This window comes from Hetaerina americana, unplaced genomic scaffold, assembly GCF_022747635.1.
Source record: "Hetaerina americana unplaced genomic scaffold, ioHetAmer1.1.p SCAF_7, whole genome shotgun sequence".
NCBI classification, from domain to species: Eukaryota; Metazoa; Arthropoda; class Insecta; order Odonata; family Calopterygidae; genus Hetaerina; species Hetaerina americana.
The window spans coordinates 36,663,241-36,689,631 of NW_027287316.1; the positions used below are offsets into that span (position 1 = coordinate 36,663,241).

Here is a 26,391-nt window from a genome sequence, read left to right on the forward strand (position 1 = left end):
GAGTTCCTTTCCATCCTTTCTATAAATATCCTATTTCTACCAAAATATACCAACTTTAACCTAAACAGAGCAAATTAATTATACTGTTAGATATCTTCCCAATAAACTCATTATTTCGAATAAAAATGCTTACTTACAAAAAGCAATGTAAGTCAATCTATTACTATAAGATTCAATCGCCTAAATGACGTAGTTACAAGAGAGAATGAAATTAATAGGTCTTGCACAGAGGTTGTTTGGGTGCATATATATATATATATATATAATATATATATATATATATATATAGAGAGAGAGAGAGAGAGAGAGAGAGAGAGAGGGAGAGTCGCAGTTCCCTCCTTCTCTTGACGGCCGAAATTTCGAAAAGGTGAGTTTCTTTTTGTGTTTCTGTGTTTTTTTGTTCGTTAGAGCTGGCTATAATTTTATATATATAATATATATATATATATATATATATATATATGTCGGTTTGGTAAGTGATTGTAGAGTGCACCCAGTTCTAAGACCGACGGCGTGTGATTATTTACATATCAGGGTAGGGGGGCCAGTTCCTTTCCTTGTCCCGGTCATGGTTTCCCAGGAAGCTCTGGTACTCAAAAAATCAATAGCTTGGGTGGAGCAGCAGGTGCCCAGAGTGCCTTGCCCGGGAATCGAACCCGGGCCCCTCCGGTTAGTCCAACGCTCTACCCCATGGACCACCGCGACCCGCGACAATATGTATATGTATATATATATATATATATATATATATATATATATATATATATATAAACTTTTAAACAAATCATTTTAATTTTGATCATACGATCAAAACATTTAAACACAGAAACACGAAGAAAAGAAAGGGTCCTCACATATTTCGTTTGACGTTTCGACAGCACGGCTGTCATCATCAAAATACCGTTCTCTCTCTCTCTCAATACTAGAGTATGTTTATACGTATATATCACCTATCTTACGATTCATATCCCATCACAACGCAATCACAAACAAGCGAGTCATTCTCTTGGAAATTTGGCCGGTGTATGATATGGCCGGGCACACTCGAAACAACGGAACCTGACGATCGGGGTTTTGAGTTGAATATTTCACACGACGCGTGAGATGCGTCTCTAGCACACTAGCGTGCTCACGTAGATTGAAGAGAATATGGTTTCAAATAGATATGCCATTAACCTCATCGATCCACCCTGACTCCACCTGCGTTCTATACGGCACGATGTGCCTTTCATTCCGAGGGAAATATCTGGTTGCGTCATTTACCTGAGCCATCTAAATAGGTCGGCAGGCATTTGAACATTTGCCGGATAAGCATTTCCTTTAACGTTTATGACAATGAATATCAACGTATTGTCGAGTGTTGACAATTGCTCGATATTGTTATAACAGTCAGTCGTCAAATCTTAACTGTTACATTCAAACAATGACATTTGTTTCATGAATTTTCCTTGGGTCCAACGGGTCAGGGGTTCCATGTTGGCCGACGTTTCGATGCCCGACTCGTGCATCATCCTTCAGGGTAGATGATTGCCACTTCAGCATATGGCTGTAAGGTCTCTGTGTGTAGCTCCTGCACTGCGCCTTTCCAGCCGCCAGGGCTACTAAGGTGAGGAGAATTCTTCTGCGTCGTCGGGCGTCTGTTTTCTTCCCACTCGGAGCATCCTTGGCCTCTTCTTCGCAGGAAGGATGTCCACTGTATCTAGGGAGACTATGGGCTGCTTAAAGCGGTCCCATGGAGGGAGGGAGGATGGATTCTCGAAGAATTTTCCCGAGATTCTAGGCAGAAGAACGTCTAGAGGTCCCAAATTTCCGTCCACGTGCATTTTGGTGACGCGGGCGTAACGACCGCGTCCCAAGATGTTACGAAGAGCAGAGTTCTGCACCACTTGGAACACAATAAAAATAGTACACTTAATTTAATGTGAGAGTCATTAAGTGTTACTATTTTATTTGTGTTCTATTGTGCCGTCCCAATATTATACTGCTCGTGTGAGTGTTTCCGTATAATATACATATATATATATATATATATATATAATATATATATATATATATATATATATATATGTATATGTTATACCTGAATTTTTTCGTATGTGTTCGTGTATGTATGTATTTCTTTATTTATCTTAAATTCATTGAAATTATTTATATTTCTTGTGACTGTTTGCAAATGTATTAATGCTGAATATATTTCTATCCTGTTTAAGAAAGTAAATATGTTGAATTTAAACACCGCGAAAACGCTGCTGTTAATATTAAAAACGTAGTGAAATTCATTTATCCAAAGAATATTTATAATATAAAGCTGTATACTCACTTTAAAAAGATATATGCGTACATTAAGTGTATATTTTCTACGCGTTTTAATGGAATATTGGAAATGAATGTGGTGATGATACTGAACATATTTTACCATCGGTTTATAGAACATGCTCTAAGATGACATAAGCAGAGAATAACGAGAAAATATTTCATGCTGATGAATAGCTAAAGCACGTTAATGGCTACAACCGTGATATTAAAATCTTAATATTTGGCAATTTTATTTACTCTCAAGCTGAATTTTTAAATATGGCTAACTTGCAACAGCAGTATTCACGAATGTACGCTACCGGAAAATAACAAGATAATATTGCTAAATTAAAATAATGAAAACATTTTATCGCTGGAAATGTAAGACAAGAAAGGACTATTACGCGGTTTTCCAGCTTTTGGTCTCAAAGATGGTAATAAAGAAAGAATAGTACATATGGTGCAAGATTTTTCTTTAGAATAAGACACTATTTACATGTAAGAGAAGATCCTTGAAAATTCTAAGAAATTTCTATTCTAGACAAAAATTTCTATTCTAAAGAATATTCTATTCTCCTTATTTATGACCATGTAGCAACATATTCATCGGTCATTAAAGCTAAATTGCACACTAAGGGAGAATATTGATATTATATAGATATCGCGTTAAAGAGAATTGAATTGCAAATAAGCTGTACGTTTAGTGTAGTTCTCAGCAGTCTATTTTCAATCCAAAATTACCATTTGATATAGTTCCAGATTGGAACAAAAAATTTGTCAAATCATCTCTCATGATAGTAGATTGATGATATTTTTGGTAAAGCGGAAATATAACGAAATATTCAACATTTTGCCTAAAAATTAAATCACGGTATGATTAAATTTGTGATATTCGCATATATTTAAAGCTCTAAAGAAAAACTTTCTTTTTTTCTTAAAAAATTGTACGGGCAAAGTTAGTGATTTCTATGCACCTACTCATTAAAATTATGAGGAAATAATTCAAGAATGATATTACTCTAAAAACAGAATCATGTCGAAATGGCGGTATATAGCTTTTTTGATCACAAAGAGCCTAGTGTGGTGAGATCATCTTCCACGTTGGCTAATATAATGGATGATTACGATTATAAATGGTATACTACCTAGTAATCATTGACAAGTATCCTCTAGGGTAGCAATCGAAATACATACACTTAGACCAACGAAGTCTAAGTAGAACTTTATCGGAAATATCTACTCGAGACCATCTTACATTTCCTTCCTTCCATATTTGGGTGCACTCGTTTCTAATTTGAAATCCTGAGAAGTTCACAATGTATGGCCAATTTAACGGAAAATAATTTACCACTGGATCGGAAATTGTTTTAAAAAAAACCTACTGCCGTTTTTTCGTCCATGCATCTTCTAAAAAGTCTTAATAATCATCTCAAAGCAAAATGTATGCTGATTATTACTTAAATTCAAGCTTTCTGCTCTCTTGTAAAGCCTGCAAACGTTGAACGAAAAAAGTCTTGTGTCGCAAGAAAACTCAAGTCAACTCAAAACTCAACCTTTCAAAAAAACTGTCTTATCTGCTTTTTTCGTGAAAATAAGACTTTCAAACTAATGTTGTCAGCTCAAACATAACGCTTATATATTTTTGTATTAATTATCAACAAACATGGTAAATTTTCTCAGGATATCATTTTATTCCTGTTTACTGTTTTTGCTTATAGGTCATAAATACTCGCCGCGTATCCAAAATATGGTCTAAGTAAAAAGGTTGTAACACCTCGATCTTTAATTTTTTTCTCCACCACATTCCCTAGCGGTATGATTTTTTAGGTACTATGTATCAAAATGCAATTTTGCATAGCATTTACCTACAAATCTTCTAATGAAACTAAGACTCTTTTTTAGGTTGAACCGCATACTCTTTGACATATTCGAAGAAATTGTGGGAGACGCTGCGAAAGTAGCATTAATGGAGTCATGTTTTAAAATACATTGAGTCATATGAATATGTATCTCGGTCAAGGAAAATGATTTTTACGTTTTTAAATTGCCTCCATTTCTTATAACTCATGTACTCCATAAAAGTGGCAATACCAATTTCCTTATGTTCCACGTTCAATTCTCACCACCAGCCTTGAGGTTTTTTCTTTTACTATATGCTATATCTTTCAGGTAACCGTTCTTCCTGGCAAACATTACGGTGGTACATGGAAAAAAACTGCTCCATTACAATAAAAACTAAATTCTACAAACAATACGTCTAATCTGAGATGAATTATACCAAGAACAATCAAAAAATACTTAAACTTGACTTCTTTCTATCAAAAAGATAAATTAATCATTGAAATACTGTTGAAAACGTATTGCACAAGGATGCCAAGTTTCAAAGTTGTGGAAGCAGAAAAATAATTTCTTCCATCAATGCGAAGAATTGCATTTCATTCAGGTAAACTTCAAAGTGTTCTGTTAACACTTATGGCAATACTCCACTTAATTGACCAGCAACATTTACAGATAGCTAAACGATACCACTTCCAGAAGACAAAATATCTGTATAGTAATAACATATCGGGATTTAATAAAAATAAACTAAAATAAATGGACGATAAAGAGAAATATGAAATAGGAGGTGGCACATTTTGAATAGACGAGATAAATTCGTAGACTAAATGACTGCTACGAACCAAATGTCATCAGTATCAGCGGTATCCATAAGAATTTTCCAAATAATATATTCCTGGAGATAACAGAGGCTGAACTCAAAAAGTCACGTCATTCTCGAGTCTCAAGTTTCTCAGAAAAGCAACCTCTACTCCACTTTTCTAGAATAACTGCTGATCATTTACGAGAACCTCCATGAATAAGTTCCAGCCTCTCATTCAGCCCTACAAATATGACACGTATACATTAGCGTCTACTCTCCTGAAATTAAAGTGGCCCGTTTTCAATGACGAATTTATGCTGAACAATTTTTTTAACGTAGAGAGTACCAGTAATACTTTTAAACTCTCTGCTTACAGGTAAATGCTCGTTCATTAAGTTTTAGGCTTTACTAAACTTGTTGACTGTATTATCTCTTCAATTCTTTCCAAAAGTGGATTGATATTTCAATTGTATGTCTTCATAAATACACTTTTGTTTGAAACGTTCATAGTAGGATTGGGTTTTGTTGCTATATTTCGCAAGTTGTAATACCACTCATTTCGAGACAAATGAAATATAATTATTATTCGCATAATTTAATGTTCAATCAAATAAGCATTATTTAACGTTGCTAGATTAATATATAATACACATGTGATACTATTGAATTTAACCAATTACCCATCTACGATAGCGTTGCTCTTCCAACCTTGTTTAGTTCGCCTACAAATTAATGGAGGTAACACGCAACAAACAACACGCACGATACTCGACGGGTAAGGTAAACGATACCGGAAGAAAAACACGTACATTTTTCACCAACTCCACTTTTCTAGCTAATATTAAATTATGAAATTATTGAACAAATTTCACAAAATATAATTTGAGCCATATGGTCAAAAGGTCAATTGTTTACCAGAATCGTTGGAGATTAGAGTATTAACTCTTATTTTTTGAGCTTAAATTATGTCATTACTTTAGACATGGTCATATTTTGAACCAGGAGTAATACTTTGTGTTATAATGCCACCTCTAACCGAAGTAATATCCCCACTCGTCGGTATGCCAAAGCAGACATCTTTCCTAATACAACCAGAGGATTTACCAAAACACGTTGGTATAAACTAGTAAAACTCTTCTTTACAATAATTTAACTATCCTCACCCTTAAAAATATCATAAAATACAGGAGATTAACATTTTGGAGCAAAACATAGTTAAACAAGACGATTATAAAAATTTTTTTAATGGGTTCTAGTAAAGCATCTCAGAACAGTTTTAATATTTGTGTTACACTAAAATTGAAACTTCCTAGTGCGGTGGCTAAGGTATTGTCTTCCCACTCCGAGGGTTCAAATACCGGTTGTGGCTGAATTTTCACCTGTATTCTAATCCCTACTTTAGATGCTTTATGAAGATCAATAGAGGAGAGGAAATTCAATGCAAAGGTTCGAGAAAGGTGTTTCTTAACTTTCATTTGGCTACATTTGGCATAAACAGGAAGAAGCTTTGATCCATAGAAGAAATAATTAATTTACGAATTAAAAGAGTCCCATTGTAAAAAGAAGCCTCATAGATTTTCAATTTGAAATTAGGTTGGAAGTCTCTTGATTTATAAAAGTTTGGATTTTTAGATTTGGTTCAACCATATATTGGTGTATTCGATCACCAGAATAAAATAAGCGAGATATGTACCGTCAAGGAAAAATTCAATAACTCCTTCCTCTCTCGTACGATATGAATTTATAGAAAAGCGAACACAATCGCCCAGATACGAGGACTGTCCAGAAAGTAACTCACGCTTTGCCCTAGCATGGCGGTGGGTAGGGCTAGAGTCCCCGTCTTGATGTCCAAACTTTTCTACACTCAGTACGTATCCTGCTGTTGTAGTGTGCACCCCGTGGGTCTTCTACTTTACTTACTGCAAAGTTTTACAACACAATATATTATTTCAAAACGTAAGTTACTTTCTTGTTCAATCCTCGTATACTACCTTAAAGGCTGAAGTTGATTGTATTGGTCATTATTGCATGGTATCTGTGTAGATATATATGTGTGACTGTACTGTAAATTTCCATGTTGACTGTGTTCAAGCATATTTGTTTTTTAACAAACACATATTCAAATACACGTATGATCGAATATTTCTTAATGCACTTCTTATTCCCTAATAACCCCCACCATACGGCCTTGAGGCAGATTGCGGGATATTGTTGGGGTGTAGATGAAAAAGATTCTCCCAAAAACATTTCGAAGAAAGCATTACGCTAAGAAAAATGCTGAACTAAGTCCCACTACTAAAGTAAATCAAAAACCTTCTTTTTTGCATATGCACAAATAAATTAATATCTTTGACTCACTCAATGTATCAGCCAAATCTTGTACTGAAATTTTGCTTGCGAGCACACAAGGAACTGCCATTTTCTTCCTTCGAAGGTAATGCCTAGAAGAACAGGACTTTGAAGAAAGTTTTCCTACCTGTAAAGATAAAAAGGCATACATTAAAAATGCATCCTACAACGTTTATATTCTAAGTAGTTATGAGTAGGGGGAAAATGTTTGTCCTGGCGCAGGTTTGACCTTGACATTCCAACCCGGAACTATCGGTCGCAGAGAAAAACAAATGACGTCACGTGAAAGAGGGGGGCATTTGTCCTTCACAGGCAATATAATTGCATCACGTCAACCCAACCCACGCAGGAAAAATCATCCTGGCGCAAGTTTCACCTTGAAACTCAAACCCGGATACATCAACAACTATCGGTCGTAGAGAAAAACAAATAACGTCACGTGAAAGAGGGGGGAGGGAGCATTTTTCCTTCATATGCAATCTAGTTGTACAACGTCAACCCAACCCATGCAGGAAAAATCATGACCCAAGGCCATCGCCTCTTATATCTCCAGAACTATCGATTGAAGAGTACAACAAACGGTGCCAAGTGAAAAGGGAGGCAATTATACTTCAGATAAATGCCTTAAAGTGTCCCCTTTAAATTGAACAATATATAGATTTCATCAATTATCTCGTTAATTTCCTATCAAATACCCTAGTGCTGTAAAATAGAATTGGCAGATAAAAACATAGGACACAGGCCATCACCTCTGTCCTATCGATAACCATCCCAGCATCCGGTATAGGACCCGCCTTCTAGAAAATCCAAGATGGCGTGTTTCAGGAACGGCTTCTCGTATCTACTACCCTAGTGCTGCCATATCCCATTGGCAGTTACCAAGATCTTAACAAGTGAGGTTGCAACGTGACTCCTCCCACTTATGTATATAACTAACCTCTTCAGAAAAGAAGCTCATTCTCCGTCAACATGAGCGTGAAAATTGACTTTTTATGTGCTCGCTTGGGTGACGCATATCTGCGCATGGAGCGAATAGAAGATGAGGATGCGTACTCAATATGCATCCCGAGAGAAAGAATTGAAAATACCGATTTTATGCTATCAGTTTCTTTCCTAACTACGTACTACTGTGTGTTCCGACACCAGAACCGTGAGTTTGATGTCGTCGGGCAAAAAGTGAAATTTTCCGGCTTTCAAGATGGAAGTGGGAGAGTCGTGAGATTCAACATCACCCAGGCATCTGACATCTCCGATCCTGAGAAGCGTCTAAAGGCCGAGGAGCAGCTTCCCTTCATTTGGCTGGACGTGTACGAAGCACATCGCCCGCAATCGAGAGTAAATGGAGGATATGTTCTAGAGCGTCGAGGAAGAACTGAGTTTGACGGTGGATCGCAATTTGTTAGCAAAGGAGATCGCGTGGAAGTTGACGGAGTGAAGCCAGTTTGCTACACGGACCATAAAGAATCGAAAGTGCGATACTGTACCACGGACCATATCCGAGGCACCCGTCTGAGAGTGATCAAATTTGTACTCAAATTTGAAGATGAAATGTTTGTATATTAAAGTAAATAAAAGTTTATTATTGAACATTGTTTTTTATTACTCATTTTATGGGATATAAGGTTAGAAATAAAACACGGATACGGGTTTTACATAATTTATTAAAGCATACATACATTTTTTTACTGGTTTTCATTACAACAATAATAATTTTTACATTTTTTATTTACAAATTTTATTTTGAATACACCATTCAGCCAACTTGAAACAGTTTTTTCTTGCACATTGTGTGGTATTCTGGTGTGCAGGTAATAAGCATCCCTCATGTGTAGTTAATTTCTTGAGCGAGGGACAGCCGTACAGTTCGAGATTAGCAACACAAATTCCCTCGGGAAGAAGACCGTTTAAGAAAGATGCCTTTTGTACACCCTTGGTATATAAATATTTATATGGCCTCGTATAATTGGATAATACACTCTCCAAATCAGAATAATCCACGTCTCCAGAATATTCCGTCAAGCCGTGATAATTGTTACGCAGCCAAGTCGCCTCTTTAGTATAAAGAATTCTCGCCGGCGATTTAAATAGCCACGTATTACAACATTTGTTCTGGACAGCGATTATTGCCAATTCCTTGACAATAAATTTTCCATCGCTGGTCATAAATCCTTGAAATTCGATAATGGCACTCATCGCGATGTATGTCCAACTTACAAGGTTTTTACACCCAATGCCAGGGGTTGAACTTACATCAAGACCTTTTAACTTACAGAACTTTCATTCGTGCCAGAGGTTAAAAAGTCTTACATTCACATACAGGAAGCCAAATACTTTTAGTCATCAGCCGAATCATACGCAATGAGTACCTTCTCCAATTCAAGCCTCTGTATATCACAATTTGCAATATTATTTGCTAATTTATTCGCGAGAAACTGTTTTATTTTTTGACGACTATCCAAAAGCCTCTGAAGAAATAGATTTATCAGTTTGAAGAGTTGTATTAGAGCCCCCCACTCATCACCATTCAAGTTGACGGTGTTTTTCGTTAAATTGCTTTTCAAAACCAAATGTCTCTTCCCAAAGTAATTTGCATATGCCAAGCAGGGTGACGTTAACACACCTTTTTCTCCCCTATAAAAGTACACGTTTACAGTCTCTATCGAATTCGAGATGCTTTCCCATTCACTTTGTGAAAATGTTACACTTTTTTTACCGTTAAATTGAACCACTGATTCAAAGTCACTTCCGTAACCAATGCACACGCTCTTTGTCTTTGCCTCATTCAAATAATACACCGTTTGAAGAAGTAAATTGTTCAAAAGTCGAGGCGGAGAGCAAGTCGAATGTCCAGCAGGTCTCTTTCTCTTCACCGGTGGTGACTGGAGAACCGCATCCACTGACGGCTGCATCACGACTGAAGTCTAGCGTGTATTAAAATTGCTTAAGAGATCGGCGATGGAAGAGGGGATGGGGAACAGTCATCTGGGCAGGGCTCAACCTCAGCCTTGAGGCGGTTGTATTGGAACCACTGCGCCAGAGAGTGCGCGTTTCTGAGGGCACAAACGCTACTGCGCAATTTATGACAGGGATTCAGGCAGGAAAATGAGGGGAAGGTGCATTTCTCGGGATGGGGGCAGGCCAGCTCCTTTTCCATGCAAATGAACGTGCGCCCCGTGAGATCAGAGAGAAATTCGCACTCTGCCTCGCTAAATGCGTAAAGCCCCGTGACCCCCTCTATGATGGCTTCCAAAGCTGGGGCCAACTCGATGTGTGAGATGAAGCCGTGCTCAAACGAGGTCTCCTCGTTGCAATGCAGTGGATCTTGAAATCGAAGCTTCTTTCCTCCAGCTGTGAGCTTTCCGTGACGACGAAAGCTGCCCCAGAAGAGACGATTGCTATCCAAATCGACGGCTGCCATCTCCGTAACTCCCCCCTTTGAAAAGCACACGGCCACGATGATCTGCATCCTTTGGCTTTCTCTTCCGCAATGGATGTTTTCCTCACCAATTCGTCCTATTTATTCTGGAACAGCACCGTTGAGCTCTAGGGTGACATCTGACGCGTCGTAGTTGGTTGAAGGTTAGACGGAACAGCTTCAAGGCTCGGCAGTCGTTGAGATGGGGGATGGTTTGGTGGAATTGGTTGAGGAATTTGTGTAGTTTTTGTCCTAAAGATTTACTCGCGGTATAGAGACAGCAGTATTCACCGCAAATATCCGAATGAAAGCTTTGAATTTGTACACGATTTTGAGTGACTGTGAATGGTTTTAAAAATTGGCGTACGTTCGCTACGAAGGGAGGCAGACCATAAGAATCAAAATACTCGGCTGAATGATTGTCCAAGTATATCCCCACCCAGTGAGAACCAGGTAAATTAGAAGGATCTAAATTAACTATGTAAACTCCATTTTGAGGTGATTTTGGTAACCTATCAGATGCATAGACTCCGCGGAATATTTTAAATTGTCTTAATAACGTATCTATCTGCACGCTATCCATGACTAAAAGTTTGCGATAATGTTCCTGTCTTTATCTATTTCCAATGTAGCGTCATACTCAGCAAAAAGCAGACACGTGACTGTTTTTGTCAACTCTCGCTCGAATTTAGCCTCTATTCTCACCACACCTCTGTCTCCTAAACTTATATGATCCTCATTCCCAGAATTGTCGGGGGTTAGATCAAAGACTAGCATGAAATAACCGTGTCCGAACATGTCGTACGTGATTTGATTACCTCTGTCAGCGTGCTTTATTCCAGTACCCGAAAATAATGTATCGTACGCACGTGCCCAATATTTTTTCCCGTAGAAATTACACTCCAAACCTTCCGAAGGAATCTGAACACCGTTTACAAACATTGAAAAATTCTCCAATGAATAATGAGATAAGGCGAACGGATTCCTCATCACACTGCCCGCATATGATTCATTATCTACCATTGCAAAAACGATTGTGTTAGGTATCCGTCCAACAATAGCATTATCGATATTCAAGGTTCGACCTCCGGCAGGTATAGTAAAAGTCTTTAGTTCAGTTCTTTTGTAATGATATTTCGCATTTTTCCCACTTTGTAATATTTTACTATGCGCCACCAATATGGACGGATTGATTTCAAACTGTTGCACGGAAAGAGTAGCGTCGAGAATTTTCAAGACTCCTTCTTCTCCCTCCATGAGATAGAAGGAGGGAGGTGCAAGCATCAACCTAATTCCAACATCGACTCGATCCAGCAATAGTTGCGACTGATTGAACACGTCCACGTGCAATTTACCAAATAGTTCCACCTCGGTGCTATTCTTGAACCATGATTTTCGTTTCGTGTACCCTGCATTGGAAGAATCCGTCTTATCGATATCATTTCCCGTATCTAATTCCCAGCCTACATTACGCAGGTGCGTTCTGCTCGCATCGACCCCATAGTTTAACGCGTTTTCGAAAAAGCTCCTATAGTGGTAATTATCCTCGGATGGTGTGACAAGAGTTCCATTGAAATATACATTACACTGTTCAAAGAGAGAATGGAGAAGATTGTTGACGACTCCCGGCTGATTGGTATCACTATCGGTAAAGTCAGTTAAATTCTTTTTACAGAGTTTCACTTTAAGTCTCAGATAAACGCTATTCAAGTCCTTGTACGCATCTCCAGAATCTTTTATTAGAAATTCGATAACGGATCTATTATCCAACGAAGAGATGGGTTTATATGATACAAGTCGCTTCGAGAGAATGTTCGTCTGTATCGGAGGATTGGGTTGGAATATGTCCAGCGAACTCAGCATGTGCTCACTCATTATGAAAAAATATCACTCAGCGCGACCTTTCCTCGTTTCCGCCTTCTACTCGAATGCTGTTTTTTCTTACCACCAACGGGTTTTATTTTATTTAGCCTTGGACGTTTCACGAACCTCAATCGTCCACCAGTCATACCTTTCAACTTATCCTCGGCCTTGCGTTTCAAGTTCTGCCCCGCCTCGTTTATTCTACTGCGCAGTATATCCTTTACCGGTTTAGTCCCAAGGTCCGCGAGTGCCGCCGCTCCCGCACTCGCTGCTTCCTTACCCACACTTTTCAGTCCGCTGAATAGTAATGGCTTAGCAAAACGCCACAGACCTGCGAGAAAACTTCCAATACCTCGTCCCTTTTGTACCCTGTACGAAGCTCTATACAATGGCCCAATCTCTCCCCCCACCTGCTTCGCATAATAACTGTAATATCGGTCCACCACCGATGCCATCTCGACGCAGAATGATAAACTAACGTGAATTAGTTCTTTTTTATAAAGTGTAACACTATTATAGAGCTTTGCTCACCACTACGAAAAGATATGGGCTCACCGAGTTTATCACTCAGTAGAATTTCGATGCTTTCGATATGGTTCTTCTCAACGGGGAAATAATATATCGGATTGAATGTCTGATATTCACCAATTTTAGTATTCAAGATGCGTACGCATCGACTGAGCGAATCACCCACAAATTGCGGTTTGATTATATCTGTGTAGACATATATGTTGGAAGAGGAGTTTGCTATGATTCCTTTAACCACATCGCTTTTGTTTATTGCATGTGCTTCCTTCGCTGCTAGTATGGATATTATACCTGATATGTCTCCACGAATGTAATTTCTACTAATCGTACTAAAATCCGACAGAGTAGTAATAAATAAATCTCGAAAGGAATTATACGTGCCCGGAAGTAAAGTGTAAGTAACGTTTTTAGCAGTAATTAACACGCCAGGTTCTATACGCTCACTCAATCCTGATACGTTTTCAGCGAATGGAAGATCATCATTATTCGCATTAAAGATTTCCGTTTGTACTGCTATACGTTTCGCTTTATCTAGTTCGAGGAATGGTTTGACAAATGCCTTACCTAGTGATTCGTATGCGCCAGTAGGTACCACAAAGAACGAACCATCTTTTAATGTAATTTTAACGTCGCTAGATTCATACCTCGGTCCTCCTCCTATCTCTCCGCGAACTAATCCCTTTTCATTTCGCGTTCTATTATCTTTAGAAGACGCTTCTTCTTCCTCCAAAGTTCCAGCATCTCCAATTACCTCTCTAACTTCACCAGAAAGAATATGAATAGATGGAAGGGAAATTTCCGCCAGACCTACGTACCAATCATCATTCATCAAATCGATACGATGGCTCAATTTTGTTTTGTAGTTAGCTATCGTATTTCTCGGATAGAAATCCCTCGAACTGTCGCTAGGTAGTGTAAGATAAAATTCGTTCATAATGTACGCACGGAGGAGGCAGGAATCCAAGAATTAAATGAGGATGGGTATCCTTCCCACTTGACAAAGTATTCCAATTTAGGTCCACTCCCTTTACGTCTCAAAACTTTTTCTATCCTATATTCCGTCTCGGAGGACACATTCACCTTGACTAGTTCTTCCACATAGAAACTACCCTTTATATCCTCACCGTTAAGGTCCTTCAATTTATATGTCGGTATTGACCTCGATCGATCCACGTCCGCGATTTTGAATATTTCACTAGTATAGTTTGGAGTGTATCCTTTGGTAAATGGAAGTCACTCCTTACTGATTCTCACATAATCATTCGCGTTCAATTTAAAATCCTTGCTAGTAAGTGGTTTCCTCATGTGACTAGCGATTGAAAATGCATTTTTTGCATTCACTTTGGAGGGTGCGATTCCTGTGCTAGAATGAACGCAATTGTTATAACTACTAATGAGTTTTGGGAGCACATCGACATATTTGTAGGTTGTGTATTTCGTGAAATACTTGTACATTTTAGACTTTAGCGTGCGATTGAAACGTTCAACGAGGCTAGCCTTAATGTCCGGATTATTTGTGGTGTAAAACTTTACCCCTCGATTCGAGAGAAAAGTTTTAAATTTACTATTAACAAATTCACCCCCTTTATCGCTCTGAATTTTCAATGGTTTGCGTTCGCGAAATATAGCCTTAAATACTTCAATTATCTCCTCCGGCCTCTTTGTCCTCAAAGCTTTCGCCCACGCAAAACGGGAGAATAGGTCTATTATAGTCATAATGTAACAGCACCCGTTGTTGTATTTTTTCAATCTTCTCAAATCATTCAAATCGCACTGCCAGCACTCATCAATGTAAGTTACGTTATAGTGATTTCTGGGGAACCTTTTCCTCACCGGTTTGTGTCGTGTATATGCCTCTTGAGATTCTAACCACTCACGAATCACCTTTCGGCCTATTCCCGTAGCTTTATATAATTTTTCAACCGATGAAAACCCGGCAGGGTGCTCTGGGCTATTATATATGTTCTCAATCACGTCGTGTCCCAATCCGGACCGTATGTCTTCGGTTTTCTTACGCGCTCGCTTTTTCTCGGAATTTTTCTTGGAGACGGTAGCTGTTGTTTTCTTTCTCGCGATAGGTTTCGTTTTTTTCTCGTTGACGTTACGCTTTCCATTCCCCCTAGCCTTTCGTGTATGCGTCCCCATGTCGAGTCTAAATCTTTATTCAACCTTTTCACTTCTGCCAGAGTTTTTCTCAATGCGGGGATTTCCTCTCTCTCGTCAGCAACTCGTGACCTCGTTGGTGTTTCTACCAAGGACTTGACTATTGGAACGTGTACGGGGGAGTTTATATCTGAGACGGCGTCAAGGTATTTATCGAGTATTCTTTTATACAAATGCCACTTATCAATATCCTTTATACTTTTCTTAACCAACACACCTTTCATTTCCTTGTCCAATGTACTCAACCTAGCCTTTACACGACTTCGATCAAAAACTTCCGGAGTCACGACTAGCATCTTACGCAGGCTCATTTTCCCAGCAGGCTACCGATGACACCGCTTAAAATTGATCCCAGCAATAATGGTAAAAAAACCACCTTTTTGTACGAGCAGCGCACGTTTCTTCTTCACACTCGCCCCCCGCACAGCTAACTTTCTCAACGTGTTACGATGCTTGGATAGTTTTTGTTTTAACCTATTATCTATCTTATGGTTCCCGTTAAGTGTATTCAAACAACAATCGCAAATGGCTTTGATCAACTCGTCGTCCGAGGTTTTAACAATCGCAGTGCGAAGTTTTGGTTTTGCCGATTTTAAGACGTGGAGCAAATGTTTATTGTTCTTCAATCTTTTCATCGTGTAGGGACATGTAAACTACAGTTGCCCCGTCTTTAGGAAATATTTTCGTTCTAAAACGAAACCTCTCGTCTGAGTCCTGACCAAGATCCAGAACCAAATAACCGAATGGTTGTTGCGTAACTTGTTTATATACCCTCTCCAATTCCCCCGATTTTTCCGGATACACCTGCCTAGCCAAGTGACCAAATTGCGACCTATCTCTAGGATTCTTAAAGACAACGATATACTTGGAATTTAGCGAGATGTTTCTCGCTTGCGGGTTTTGATAAAAAATATTCTGCGTAATTAGGAAAACCGAAATGTTAAAGTGATGGCTTCCTCTAGTGAACAGTTTAGAGACGTCTTTGCTATAGGCCCCTTCGCTCATTAAATCATCAATCACGTACAACGTTGGCACACCACCAAATTCTTCGAAAGGCGGTATTTCGGTTCGAAATTGAACGGGTATTCTAATGCTTGGTTCACTTCCAGGAGCACAGCACCATACTATTTCACGTATCGGGCTATTCACCATATAATCTAAATTTTCCAAAAACTGCGTGACAAATGTGGTTTTCCCGCAGCCTGAGGGACCCGCGCAAATACAGGTAAATGGATGCTTCCAGGCTAACGTCATGGTTAACACTGAAATTTAGATTAAAAATATCTTTCTTTTATAATTTCATTCGCCGTTAAAAGCATCATTATGCGTTCGTTTTCGTGGAATTTTATAGTGACCCCACGCAAACGTTTTTATCCCGTCTTCACAAAGGTATCGCTTATCGTCGGATGCATTCAGCGTGACTTTATTCATCTCCATGGTGTAAATATTATGCATTTTACTCCGTATCACGTTCATTTTTCGAAATACCACCGAGTTCTCCCGGAGACATTGTACATAGTCGTTAAATTTTAAACCTTTTTCCTTAACAACTTTCGTTATTCCTTTTGCTTTCTTCTTTTCTTTACCTCCCTCTACCTTGAACGAATAAAGTTTACTACGTAATCCGACAAAATGTGTCATTAGGTTTCCATCGCATTCGTCCTTGAATTTACCAATTACTTTTTTATTTTGTTCAGAAAAGCAAAAGTGATCCTTTGGATAATTCGACGTGTCAAATGCATCTAGGTTCCCCAGAAAATCCCTATACACATCATCCGTTTTTATTTCATATATGAAGCTATCAGTATCGGTGTAGGCGAGGGATATATTTTCCCCGTATTTCGGAAGCATTGTTCTATAATGAAAGTTATACATTAAAGTCTTACTCAAGTCCAAGACACAGAAACCTATATATATAGGTTTATTCATTTTTATGACTGCCTTCCGCATGTGAATGGCAACTAAACACTCGTGAAAAATCGTCCTATCCAGAAATGTTGACTTATTAATTAGTTTTTGTAGTCTTTTTTCGTTTACCACTAATTCCATATTCATACGTTTCCTCACGTTCTCCATTGTTTTCCCAAATACTGCATTGTTCATCAGTTTATAGAAATCCTTCTCAAAATCATTGACTGCCATTTTTCTTTTCTCAGTGTTCAAATCAATATAGGTCTTTAACCAAGGTGATTGACTAAACCTGATTACTCTATGCACCTTCTTCAGCACCAGTCCTAGTTCTAAAGCTTGTTTCAAGTTTACGTAATGAATTACATATTTACTCTTATTTTCGAGAGTTGTTAGCAGTTTTTTATGTTTACCGCCAGGTGGTGTCTTGTTTTCCGGGCAAAGAGGGAGATCTGAATGTGTATCGTGTAGCCTATGTGGGTACTCAAGATCAACTTCGAGAATATATCCAGTTTCACTGTCTTCGGGAACATTTTCAACGTTTAAATCATCAATTTCTGCCTGTGTTAACCATCGAAATTTACCGTAGGGAAGGTGTCTCGAAAGGGCCCACCCATAGAGATTGTTAGCGTCTAGATATGTCAAATAGGTTGGACCTGAATCTGGGTCATGACTTGACATGTATCTATTGTTCGATTCGCAGTACCTTTTACAGCATTGTGAAATTCCTCCTCGGATGCCGTTTTCAATCATTAGTATCATGTCGTAGTCAGTCAAAAGCTCTAGTTCTATTTCAGTGTATTTGAGCATTGCATCAAAAGTTAAACCTGGAGCAGTATAATACCACGCAGGATCTAGTTTATACGCGCTGTAGCATACGTCACGAAAATTTTCAAAAACATCAGCTAAAAGGGTCACGTCGCTTTTCAGATAGACATCGCTGTAATCGCCGAGTGTTTCACATTCAAATGCGTCCCAAACATTTTCTGCATGCTGATAATCTTCGTCAGATACATATTCATCGGTCAGTCTGTTGTAAAAATTCTCCTTTTCCGGGAGCAAGGTTTCATCGAGTTTATTCAACGAATCAGTGTAATCATAGGGATAAACCCCCTTTCGTGTAACTAAATTTGTCTTTTCACCGAATATTGTGCTTGTGCATTTAAACTCTGTTAAATTGGCAACCAATGAAGCTAGAGAGGTAGGCATGAATCTAAACGTGTCAACAAACCGAATTTTGAAATTTTCCGTGATAGACTTAGAAAAAGATATATATTTTTCTTCAGAATTTGGAATTATAAATATTTCCCTGTCATCATAGTTAAGCTCTCGTACGATGAAATGCCCATCATATGATGAGAGGTTATGAATAAAGATTGGAAGGAAATTCGGCATTTTATATTGAATGTTACAAAAATAGTGCGCAGGTCCTCTATACTTTCCTGTCAAATGATCATGGTCTCTAACTTTATTCTCCTTCAATTCTTTACCACAAATGTGACATGCGTTTGCAGTTTCAAAATCTGAGTCTTCCTCTGGAGTGAGAGGATTCATTGGAATAATATTTTTGTAAAGTTTACAAACTTTTTCAGCCTCTTCTTTCATCCGTAAAATGAATACCCTAGCAGCATTGGGACCTCGGTACAGGTATGGGTCCTCGCATCCCTCAGGTCCCACTACGATGTAACTAAAGCTGAATGGGGTATGTCTCTGCATTAAATTAGTATAAGATGAGTAAGGATAAGGCTCGCAGGTACTAATATTTTCCAGAAGACATTCAAAGTCAGCGTAAATGACAAAAGGTACCCGAAAAGAATAATTTAAGTTTGTGAATTGTAAACTTTTATTGTCCTCGTCAGGTAGAATGATTTTACTCGGCTCGCCTGTACCTTTACATAGCTGTTGATGCTCTTCTAGCCTGTGCTTACTCCGGTAATGTGTGAGGCAGTGTTTGCAAGTGAATATTCTATTAGAATGCTTCGTAATTTGGGAGTGAATCAATTTATCAAAATTCCTAATCCAACAATAGTGAGCGGTTGTTTCGTTGCTAATGTAAAGGAGGTCGCGATGATCCTCGAGCTCATGATCTACAATTTTTAGTGGGTACACGAGGTTCTTATCTGTCAGACCAAAAACGTTGATTGAAATATTATTGACACGTTCGAATTTGGGAATATCTTTCAGCTCCACCGGGTACGCGATGCAGTCCCAATTGTAACCCATATGGCATGCTCGTGTCTTATACTGGGAAACTCTTTGAGGATCCTTATCGATATTTTTGGCCCAAATGGCATACTTAAAGCAGTATTGATCATCATTTCTGATATTGATAACGGATTTAGTATTCCTAATTTTTATAGGCAGCTCAATGAATGTTGATCCTCGAAATGGCGTGTACTTGTTTATTCGCAGTTCTAAACCTAGCACATTTGATAAGGCCCATCCTGAACCTTTAGCTTGAAATTCGGACTTTTCTTTTAAAAGTTTAGAAAATGTCTCATTGATTACTTCCTCAATTTCATCTGCTAACAATAACCTGCGATTGTTGGTTTTGAAGGAAGCGTTCATTTCATCCCTCTCACCCTTTTTGAATTTGCAAATTAAAACAAGATTGAATTTAATGGCACTATTTTCCACTATTTGATCATTTATCTTTTCGATCAACTGAGTTTTGATGTTATTGAGAAATGAGATCACGTCCTGTTCACCATCTTCCACGGGAGTAATCCAAAATGTTTTCAGTCTGGAACGAATAGCTGATTCAATTTCATTGAATCCTCTCCCTATTTGCTCGTTGATTTTAATCCGGTGCGCGTTGGTATTCTCATGAGGCATAGCCTCGTCAATGTCATAGAAGATTTCACAGTAAGTGCAAAATTTTCTTCCCTTTGCCTTATCCAGCGCATTTTTCATTCGATTATACGTCCCCATATCAGAAATGTTATCGTCATCAAACACTATTTTCATATATATGTCACTTAATGCCTGTTCTAATTCTTCCGAATTGTGATAGCTACCAGCATTGTAATTTTCTAGAATTTCTTGGATAGAGGGCATGATTAAAGGTTCTTTGAGCTGTTGCTGAAATAAAATAAAAAAATGATACGTATGAAAAAATACATTTTCATCTCATTACATTAAGTGCAGGATCTAAAGGTAGAAAAACCTCGTAACGAATATCATCTACTTCATAACCCCGTTCGAACAGAAACTCGTATTCTTCTGCAATAGTATATTGCTCAATATGATTAAACGTAGTGCGAGGTATTGAATCGGATAAATGGTACAAGATTATGTCAACTTTACTCTGCAAACAATGTCTAAATGAGATACCCGGTGATTGTCTCTTCTCCGTCTTAACGAATGCGCTTTGAACAATATATTTTGATAACTTTAATAATGATATTTTATATAGTGAATTTACGTTAGACATTGCTGTATATATATTACTACTTCTGATTAGTTAACAAACTATGCAATCCTATTGATAAAATCAATTATATATGAATTTCTTTTAGGTATTGCATATACCCTAAGAAATTAATGCGATTATTAATGATATGTACTTACTCCTGACGTCAATGAATACAGCTGATGATTCGGGAGGTGAAATCGGTCCGTAATAGCTCTCTAAGCTGCTCTGGAGGAAATGGAAACTTAACTCTCAGAAGTGGAGTTTTATAGAAATAAAAGCTAATTCCCTCAGCGGAACACCCGTGCAAGAAGGCCACCTAGTTAGAATCAAGTAATGTCATCATCTGTGCATGTGCTGGTCTGGATGTGGATGGAATTAACTAGTTCAACCATTTGAATTATCCACCGACGCAACCTAAGCATGTGCCAAGGTTTGCGGAGTTGGCAGCTTCTACTGAAAAAATGCAATGCTCAATGCCGAATATCCGCGCAAGAAGGTTACCTAGTTGAAATCAAGTAATTTCATCATCTACGCATGTGCTTGGATGGAATTGACTAGTTCAGGTATTTCCTTTCAATTATCCTTCGACGCAACCTGAGCATGTGCCAAGGTCTTTGGAGTTGGCAGCTTCTACTGAAAAAATGCAATGCTCAATGCCGAACATCCGAGGACATGCAAGGAGTTGTTATTGAAAGAGATTAAGGAGGATGAGGAATCTCTCAAGGATGTTGGGATATGTTCAACGAGTGAGGTCAGCGGAGTGAAAAAAAACCCACTCCACTATCCGATCTTGCTTAATGCAACCTCCTCCTCTAACTTCCTAGTTTTAGCACGTAGCATGATGCTCTACAGAAGCGTTCCTGTATATAAACCCTCAGCTTTGAGTCTCCATCATTCAACACCTGGCAGAGATCTACTACCGTCGCTATTATCCGCTCTCCTCTGATCATCGCCGCTCATTGCCGAATTGCCGAATTGCACCATATTCCAGTCTTGTCACCACTCCTGCACCAAAAATCATAATCATGGAGGCTACTACTTCTGCTTCTGGGTAATTATGACTTAGAGATAATTACCATTATTTTAAATGTTATTTGAATATGGTTGAGGAGGGGTCTTAAATATATATATTTATCATATTAAAATTTTCAGAATTTCCATCATCATTAGGAAACTACACCCGTTTGCAAGTACCCCTATGCCATGCTATGAATGCCCTGCTGGATATGATATTAGTGCTGTCCAGTGGGATATAATTCCTAAGCGGGGGCGGGCTTTAATACCTTGCGGATTCTCCCTTGAAATCCCCAAAGGATTTTACGGGAGACTCGCATCCCGCTCTAGTCTTTCGCTGAGGTATGGGATAGAAGTTGGGGCGGGTGTAATTGATCCTGATTATAGGGGGGAAATTAAGGTTCTCCTCTATAACCATAGTGATGAGGATTTTTTGGTGAGAAGAGGAGCTAGAATATGTCAAATCATCCTTGAAAGAATCGCTACAGATGTTTCATTTGTAGTGTCTGATGACGTTACCTCTAATAGTAACCGAGGACAGGGTGGTTTTGGCAGTTCTAATCACCCTCCAGTTAATTGATGTGAGTAACGATTAATATATATATATAAACATATGATTTATTGTATACAAAGTTTTCGTTTTTACCTTTGTAGGATGGAGTCCACCCCCTCAACCACGACGCTTAACAGCACCCCCACTGTCAGCGTCACCACCTCCACCTCAACGTCACCCGAAGCGTTGACCTCTTCATCAACTTCTGTGGTAGCTTTTTTAACTGGTTATATCAAATTTTAATAATGCTCGAAGTGTAATTAATATCTACTGACGGTACCTATTTTTATTCTGGCAGGCTAGCATCCGGGAAAGATTCTTTCGGTTGCAGGAGGAGGGGTCATTTCTGAAGAAGGAGGATTTGGAGGAGGAAACCCGCTACCGGGTGGAGAAGGTGGAGATGATCACCACCCGATTCGGGGAGGGGGTGGTGGCGACAATCTTTTTTCGGGGGAGGGAGAAGAAACTTTTTCTCCCCCGAATGTTTACAATGACGGTGGGGGAGGTTATGATTTATAATTATAGCCAAGAAAAGTTTTTTATATGTAAAAAAAATAATCAAATAAAAATTATTTGAAACAAAATGTTCGTTTTAATATATATGAATTTCCACAATTTTGTATCCCTATTCCTTAGAGAAAACATTATATATTTGGTCCACCTATTTGGTATATCAAAGTTTTAGAAATTGGGAATGTTATACCCTTATGTCTGGTATCGTACAGAATTTTAAAAATGGTACCTCAATTAGGGATTTTTCCATACCCTTAGTTTTCCAAGGGTAAACACTTATAATTTTACGGGTAATTCAATGCGGAATAGATAACTAAATTTTCCCTGATAAACTTTCAAATTTAAACCATATTTTTATCTAGAGGGTTTTTTGTAAACGCCACCGCCTAATTCTTATCCTTTCTTTTAGGAATAGTGACCTACCTATTTGGTATATCAAACTTTTAGAAATTGGGAATAGTAAACACTTATGCTCCGTATCATATAGCATTTTGAAAATGGTACTTCAGTCGGAGATTTTACTATACCCTTATTACCCTAGGGTGAACCCTAATATTTTTACGATTAATTCCACGCGGAATCGGTAGCCAGCTGTTTTCTGATAAACATTCAAATTTAAATCATATTTTTATCTCTTCAAACAACGGAGTTATTGAGCATAATTCCCGAAAATTTCGGCTTTTTTGGCCATAGGGCCAAAACCACTGGTCCGATCGGTCTGAAAGTTCTGGAAAATACTCAGTACGAAAGTACTGAGTACCCCCACGGTGCTCAACCCGCTAAGGGGTACATAGGGGGTGTCCTTTCGACAATGATATTCCCGTACCCTGAAAACCCTTGGATACCCTGGAAAGGGTCTCCGGTTTTCTCGCCGGGAATCGAAGGCGGGCATTGAGAGTGACCCATCTTCACATTTGCTCGCTTCTAGAGCGTTTAGAAAAAATGAAAAAAAATCCGAAAAGCCAATTTGGCTAACGGGTCATACTTACCCCCACAGCTTTTGGTGTTAGCCCCACGGAGGAAGATCTCATCTGGAACCCTACACGATGATTAGGTGGGCCTATAGACCGGGACTATTTCCCGATCTGCTGGCGACCTAACGCCGATCCGTCCCCTTTATATACTGCGTAGAAAGTGTGGTGGAAAGGGAAAAAGCTAAGGGGTGAGGGATGGGCGTTTCCCGGTTAACGCAATTCTACTCTCTCTTCATGCCCTCCGCTTTAAATGTCAATTTCCGAATAGGAGAAGGAGACTGATTAATAGGTATAGAATGAGAGAATAGCAAAGCGGAATTGAAGAGAAATAGCGGGAATTTCAAAAAATTAGGTCTTGAGAACTTTAATTAATTTTTACGGGCTTATTTAAAGTGCTATCAAAAAAATTATAAGGATCTTTTTAACATATAATCACGTTGTCTTTCCATTATTTTTGTTTATTTGTTGTTATCGTTATTATTAAACGAGATATTTGATAAAATCTATATATTGTTCAATATAAAGAGGACTCTTTAAGGCATTAATCTGAAGTATAATTAGCTCTTCTTTCACTTGGCACCGTTTGTTGTACTCTACAATTGATAGTTCTGGAGATATAAGAGGCGATGGCCTTGGGTCATGATTTTTCCTGCATGGGTTGGGTTGACGTTGTACAACTAGATTGCATATGAAGGAAAAATGCTCCCTCCCCCCTCTTTCACGTGACGTTATTTGTTTTTCTCTACGACCGATAGTTGTTGATGTATCCGGGTTTGAGTTTCAAGGTGAAACTTGCGCCAGGATGATTTTTCCTGCGTGGGTTGGGTTGACGTGATGCAATTATATTGCCTGTGAAGGACAAATGCCCCCCTCTTTCACGTGACGTCATTTGTTTTTCTCTGCGACCGATAGTTCCGGGTTGGAATGTCAAGGTCAAACCTGCGCCAGGACAAACATTTTCCCCCTACTGTTATGATTGTAAGAATGTGAAATTTAATTAAAAATGTTTTGGAATCCAATTATAACTTAAATAATTATTATTAACAACTTCACGTATTACTCTACAAAAGAGGTAACAAGGATTTTATGCTAAAATACTCTTCATTTCGCCAATTTCTGTGCATGTTATTGTCGTTCAAGAGATTACTTTGAATAATGTAGCATCAAAAAATGAATAATGATTAGTATGCATAAGGGACATTACAAATGGATATGTAATGGGAAGAATATGTATACGGTGCGGAAGTTAGAATCAATGCTAATTAATTTGAGCAAATGCCTGCTAAGTTAAATTTAATAAAAAAGCAATTTAATTAGACGACTTAAACTAATCGCCCATTTTCTTGGGGTTGCTGAATTCATTAACCATAATCACTTATGTTTCATTAACTATGAATGACAAAATCACGTGATCAAAGTCAAACATCCTATTTACATAAAACGAAACTTTTTTGTAGCATAGTCCACTTCACAAAAAATATGCACGAGGTTTTTGCATATTACGATTGAAATATAGAAATGGATGTAGGCAGAGTCAATTGGCACACAAATCGTCCACATTACAATCGAAATTGCCTTTCTGGAACAATAACAGGAGATATCTCAACACCAATCCCTGTCACAAAAAATGTTATTATTAATCGATTGCCAATCATAAAAACCTCTAAACTAAGCTGTATCGTAGAAGTGATAATACAAGTATAGAAAAGTAAGTTATACAGTTTAGGGGAAGATCTCAACTCTATCTCTATGAAAAAAAATATCCCATTTCGTATTTAAACAAATTTAAAATCAGTAAAAAATGAAAGCTATGCAGGTTTTTAGAAATATAATGTAAAGAAAATATAAGTTGCGTCCTAATGATTATGCAAAGGCAACTTAAAATGATTTACAAATTTTTAACACATCCTTCTACAATGCATAGGAGGAGGTCTCCAGCGACAGCTGTTACTATGATGCGGTGTATTTATTGCAAAAGTTAAAACTGAATTCTTAATCTAATTTTGTTGCATGACAGTTATTGAATAGGAGACTCAATGTTTAACTGCGTTTACACGAAGATTAAAATTAACTTATTTCTCAATGAGATGGTTTATTTTGAAAAGTGCATGTAGAAATTAAGCGAATTTATAAATTATAAATAGCCGGAGAGTGAAATATTACTTTCATCTCTATGCAAATCCGATGCCATATTTGCGTAAGATATTTTCGGTTGTAAACCAATTTGGTTAAATACTAGCGGGAGATAAAGTCCCTTCAATAAAAATTGCTTGGAGCAAATTCACTCAATTCGAATCGATTGAGGTTATTTTTCCTTTAAGGAGGTATCGTGACTGCACGAATTAATCTGTCACCTTTGTTTTTCTATTAATGACGAACGTTATAAATTAAAATAACACCCATTCACGCGTGATTTGTCAACAAATTCGATGTTATCATACAGTTTTTAAGCACTCTTTAGTAGTTCTTGGTAATATTTTAAAAATTATTTAAAATGTTTTGGACTAGTTCTTTAGCGATTAATTTCAAAATTTTGGTTCTTCCGACCCTCAAATGAAACAATATTATTTAAAAAAAAGGAGGTAGATTAGATTATTTTTATGCAATATTAGGTCTTACATTCTATAAGCTAGCACCTATATCGGTTTTTATGAAAATGACATGCATTTCTATACAATTATTACATTATTCTGCTGCCATTGTACCTTGACTGTCACAATAGCGTGAATTTCATCATAAAATCACTACTCTACTTCTCAC

The 26,391-nt window shown here is 38.0% G+C and overlaps 1 protein-coding gene and 1 long non-coding RNA gene across 3 annotated transcripts in view; one reads left to right on the forward strand and one right to left on the reverse strand.

The window, feature by feature from the left end:
- The window catches only part of LOC139696632 (solute carrier family 7 member 14-like), a 754,106-nt gene that overhangs the window by 551,329 nt on the left and 176,386 nt on the right, over positions 1-26,391 (reverse strand). The gene's annotated exons all lie outside the window — the stretch shown is intronic.
- Positions 21,611-22,547, forward strand: LOC139696709 (uncharacterized). 2 transcript variants are annotated; one of them, XR_011702641.1, is made up of 4 exons: positions 21,611-21,628; positions 21,730-22,172; positions 22,225-22,354; positions 22,443-22,547. It is a non-coding gene; the product is annotated as an uncharacterized lncRNA (long non-coding RNA). The 2 variants fall into 2 exon arrangements; XR_011702640.1 differs by having other exon boundaries at positions 22,246-22,354.